Here is a 5,582-nt window from a genome sequence, read left to right as displayed (position 1 = left end):
CGTGGCTCAGGCTCGGGGCGCGGCGGTTGCCGCCGCAGATGGAGCACCGACGCGCTCTCCGCCGCCGCCGCCGGAGTCGAGTCCCAGCCTTTTGCCCGGGCCGCGTGTGGCGGCCAAGCCCCGCCTCTTAAAGAATCCCAAGGGGCGGAGTAGGGAGCGATGCGCCGGGCGCGCGAGCATCCGAGGCGGAGACCTGGGCGGGAGGGGTGCGCGCGAGTGCACACCCGGGGCCGAGGCCGGTGGACCGCGGTGGGGCAGGAAGTCTGGGTTGCAGTCCCACATTTACCTTTAGCTCTCGGTGTGACCTTGGAGGAGACACCTGAGCTCTCTGGGCCGTGTGACCCCATCTGAGTACTATCTAATGATTTCTTGTAAGATCAGGTCCCCAGGGTGCCAGACTTCTCCCGCCAACCCGGGAGGGAGCTTGCCTGATGCCCTTGTCTCGGAGGGGGGGGGCGGGGGGGGGGGGCAGGTCCCCTAAGACTAGCCATCACATCCAGGACAGTGGCTTTTTCTCTCTGGGGTCCTTGCCCACCTCCTGTCCTGCCATGGATTTGGGGCCACTGCTGCCAACCCAACTGGGGGCCTTGCAGGAGTTAACAGCCTTTCTGCTTCCTGCTGTGGGGCAGGCAGTCTGAGGGGTAGGGAAGCCCAGACCTCATCTCCCCACCCAGGGCCCTGTCCTCTGCTCCTGACCTTCTCAGCTCTCCGAGAGGCTCACAAGGTGCTGGCACCCTCCGCTGGCATGGAGGAGTGCTTCCTCTCTGGGAATCAGAAGATCTTGGGTTTGAATCCTAAATCTTCCCCTTCTTTTTATGAGACTTCGGGGAGCAAGTTCACCTCTGAATCCAAGCCTCTTCGTTCACTAAATGGATTCGGATGATCTGGACCTCGGGTCAGCAGGAGAGGATAAAGCCAGCTAACGTACATAATGCCCTGAGCGCAGTGCTTAGCCCAGGGGTCCCCTCTGTGACCACCGCCCTCGTCCTCTCTACTCAGCCTGCCTTTGATGCCTGCCTGGCCAGGCTTTGGCCTCGGGGTGGGGATACAGGGTGGACATGGAGGAAGCGACAGTGAAAGCCGATGGCCCACTGAAAGCTTATCTGCTTCCCCCGCCCACACCCAGAGGCCAGAGCTGTGGGTTCCCCCAGTAGTTGCAAGCCTGACTTGTGGGACAGAAGCCATCTGACCATCCTGCCGTGTCCCCTCCCCATACACTGAAGCCATTTCCTACTTTCCAAGCTCACCAGACCTCCCTCTCTGCCCGGGTTCCCCCTCCCCCACACTAACCCTACCGCCAGGGTAGCAGCGGGTCACATGCCACAGCCGTTCTTTCCCCCTACTGCATGCCAGGCCCTGGTGCTGTTCTGGGGATGCTGAAATGAGTAGGGTGCCATCCTGCACTCCCCAAAATGACACACAGGCAATAGAGGCGGTAGTGGTAGAGAACCTGCCTGCCAGTGCAGAAGACACCAGAGTCCCAGGTTCGATCCCTGCGTCAGGAAGAGTCCCTGCAGGAGGGCATGGCGGCCCACTCCAGTATTCTTGCTGGAGAATCCCATGGACAGAAGAGCCTGGCGGGCGATGGTCCATAGGGTTGCACAGACTCTGACAAGATTGAAGTGACTTAGCACGCACGCACGCACACCCTGATGTCTAGCACTTGGGCCTATCTTCTGGGCCATGGATCACTAATACTCAGGCTCCCTTAAGGAACTAGAATACGAGGACGAGATAAATGTCCCAAAGAGAGCCAGCAAGTGCCTGACTTTGGGTTGGAAGCATCCTCAAAGTCTTCATGGAGGGAGCAACATTGGACTGGGCCCTAAACACCTGGGGTGGGGGACTTCCCTGTCAGTCCAGTGGTTGAGACTCTGCCTTGCAATGCAGGGGACTTGGGTTCTATCCCTGGTAGGGAAACGAAGATCCCACGTGCCGTGTGAGCAACTAAGCTCGTGAGCGCCAGGGCCCGTGCACCACGACTAGAGAGCCCACGTGCCGCAATGAAATCCCCACGTGCCGCGACCAGGACCTGACACAGCCAAATAATTAAACTTATAAGTTACAAGAAGATCCGGGGTGGAAGGAAATGGAAAGGAGATTCATTCCATGCTGGCATAATGGCACGAACAGTTTTGTTGGTAAGTAGGAAGCATGGCTACAACCAGACAGGAGAGGAGAGAAGGCGTGAACTGGGAAGCCCAACGGGACCTTGATGTGGCCTTGCTCAGGGGCATCTGTGCCGTTAGACCGTGAGTTCTTGGGAACAGGACCCGGTTTTACTCACCCCTGAATCCCCACAAGCCCCTTCCCCCACACAGCATACTGCACACGGGAGCTGCTCCATAAATGAATACTGAGAGAGTGAATGAGTGAATGCAGGAAACATTCTCATGGGCACCGAGCTGGGAGCCCGGGGATGCAGCCTTAAACATAGATCATTCAAGGATCAAGCAAGTGACTCACCTTACGTAACAGCTGTGGAAACTGAGGCCCGAAAAGGCCGTGGCCTGCCCCCAAAGGCATCAGTGGCGTGACTGATGAGGAGAGCTTTGCCCGCTGCCTGGCGAGTCGCACCGTCTCTTTGCTGGCTGGAATTCACGCAGAGAGGGGCCCAGAGCCAGGCCCTGCCACCTCTGAGCTGTCTCCGGGAGAGTGGGAAACCAACAGCCCCCGGCTCTCTGGGTTAGAAGGCAGAGGCAGGCTGCAGAAGGCTTCTGAAAGACGCGTGGGAGGACTGCGCCCTGCGCCTGGCATGGCCTCCGCTGTGGAGGTGTGCAGCTGGGCACAAGGTGAAGGTCTTGGGAACAGTCTGGTGGTTGAGAGGCCCCCATCCCCACCCCTGCAAGGCGTTTTCAGGCAGTCCTAGTGGGGCAGGAGGTAAATGGGCCTCCCCTCCCCACAGGGTAAAGAAGTTGGAGATTCATTCCCTACTGACTGAAACTCCAAGACCAGAATAGCGGGACAATTAAAGCGAGGGGGCTGGACCCTGCCCAGACCACATATTTCTCGTTCTTGAAGTCAGGAGACCTCCCTGACCACACATGCGCAGAAAGGCTCCCTGGAGGCCAAAGGGGAGTTATGTCAAAGGATGTTCTACCCAGACCCCTTTTCGGTAGAATCCATCTTGGCTAAGAGATGTGTGCACACACGTGGGCGGATCCTGAGATATACCAATACGAACTGTGAACCAGACAAATTAAAATGACTCATCAAAGGAAACCGGGAAGAAGTGCCCCCATAAAAGTAATTCAAAGTGCCTCGAGGGTATAACTCAGGGACTCTCTCTGAGTCTGCCCATATGTCTGTCTATCTAAATGTAATGTACTTTTTTTTCCCCTCTTAATACTTCATTGTTTCACTACTTCCCGTCTCTGTGAGAATTCTTTTCTGCAAAGCCAAAGGGCCAGGGCTCTTGTCACTGACCACTGGCTTAGCACCTAGGATCTGGTACTTTCACCGCCGAGACCCAGCTGGGAACCCAAGCCCCGCTCCATGTCATCGCAGGCTGAGGCCACCCGAGATCCCCTGCAGTCCTGCCCTGGCTACAGACTCATCGGCTTTGGCTCCAGGCAAGGCACAACCACCTGTCTTGCTGCGTGCCTGGCTGAGATCTTTCTTTAAGACCCTTTCAGGTGCAAGGTGAACTTTTCAGTGAAGGGCCTACTCAAAGGAAACTGGAACAACCGCTCACGTGGGTTCAGCTCTCTACAGACGACAGGCTCTCTCAGAGCTGGCTTGTCATTTAAGCCCATGATGACCCTCTAAGGCGGGTAGATCAGGTGACTTCTTGAGGAACCCGAGGGGGAAATCTGGTCACATGAGAGTGACTACAGTTGTGACTTGAACCCAAGTCCTCGGCTTCTGGGCCAAATGCTCCCAGGTGCCCATGAACGTGGACTACCCTGGGAGCTTCCTGGAGAGACTGCCCAGGAAAGCACAGGGAAAACATTTACCCCAGCAGCAAACATGACTCAGGTGGTAAAGAATCTACCCACAATGTGGGAGCCCCAGGTTCGATCCCTGGGTCGGGAAGATCTCCTGGAGGAGGAAACGGCAACCTATTCCAGTGGTCTTGCCTCGAAAATTCGGTGACAGAGAAGCCTGGTGGGCTACAGTCCATGGAGTTGCAAAGAGTTGGACACGACTGAGCGACTAACATTTTTTACTTTTCAGCAGCAGTCTCCAGCCCCAACCAACCCCCCTCTCCCAGGGTATCTGGAGTTACCTACTATGAAGGCCTAGATGAAGTACCCTTCCCAAGCCTTGGGGGTGCCTGTTTCTCCTTTGTCCACTGAAACTTACCTATCTCCAGCCCAGTGGGATGGCCAATCTGATCATATAAGTCCTGGAATCAAAATCTAGATTGTATATTTATTTATTATATATTTTGTTGCTGTTCAGTCGCTCAGTCGTGTCTGACTCTGCGATCCCATGGCCTGCAGCACGCCAGGCTTCCCTGTCCTTCACCAACTCCCAGGGCTTGCTCAAGCTCATGTCCATCGAGTCAGTGATGCCATCCAGCCATCTCATATTCTGCTGCCCCCCTCCTCTTCCTGCCCTCAATCTTTCCCAGCATCAGGGTGTTTTCCAATGAGTTGGCTCTTCGAATCAGGTGGCCAAAGTATTGGAGCTTCAGCTTCAGCATCAGTTCTTCCAATGAACACCCAGGACTGATGTCCTTTAGGATGGACTGGTTGGATCTCCTTTCAGTCCAAGGGACTCTCAAGAGTTTCCTCCAATACCACAGTTCGAAAGCATCAGTTCTTCGGCACTCAGCCTTCTTAATGGTCCTACTCTCACATCCATACATGACCACTGGAAAAACCATAGCCTTGGCTAGATGGACCTTTGTCAGCTAAGTGATGTCTCTGCTTTTTATTATCTACAAAAATGAAACTCCTCCAGGCTGGTTACTCAGTGAGACTTGCTCCTCCACGTCCCCACCTTTTCTCCACCCCCCAAGCCCCGTCTGAGTATGTGGCTCCCCTGCTCAAGAACCCGCAATGGCTCCCTGGTGCCCTCTGCAGGGGTCAGCCCAGCCTCCGAGTTGCACTCAGGGCCTTGCCCGCGGCTCACGCGGCGTCCCGTGGCCTCGATGACCGCTTCTCCCTGCTGGGCACTGTCGTCTCCGTCAGAGAAGCCCCAGGCTGCTCCTCAGATTTGCCCTCCCGCCTCTTCAGAGTTGTTTTCTTCCTGCCAGGCCCTCCCCGCCTTCAAAGCCTGATCCAATCTTGTTTCCAGCAACCTCGCCCGGATCCTCCCAGCCCAGCATGGCCTCTGCCAACCAGTAGCCCCCTCTGGGCCTGCCTTGACACTGACCGCTGTGTACTGTAGTGGTGACGATGAGGCACAGCCCGGCCCTACAGAAAGAGCCCAGCCTCGCGGGGCAGGCAGGCCCGAAGCACGATCCAGGCCCTGCCTCTTGCCACCTATGTGATGGGTGCACTGTTCCCAGGGCATCCCGCCGGCATGGGCGTGCAGACAGCTGAAAAGAAGGCTGCTGGGACCCAGAGCCTGACGAGGTGTGCGGTAACAGTTTTAGTCTCGAGAGGTAATACCCGGAGCTGGAGAGTCCTCTG

This window comes from Budorcas taxicolor, chromosome 17 (genome assembly GCF_023091745.1).
Source record: "Budorcas taxicolor isolate Tak-1 chromosome 17, Takin1.1, whole genome shotgun sequence".
Lineage (NCBI taxonomy): Eukaryota > Metazoa > Chordata > Mammalia > Artiodactyla > Bovidae > Budorcas > Budorcas taxicolor.
This window is presented reverse-complemented; position numbering follows the sequence as displayed.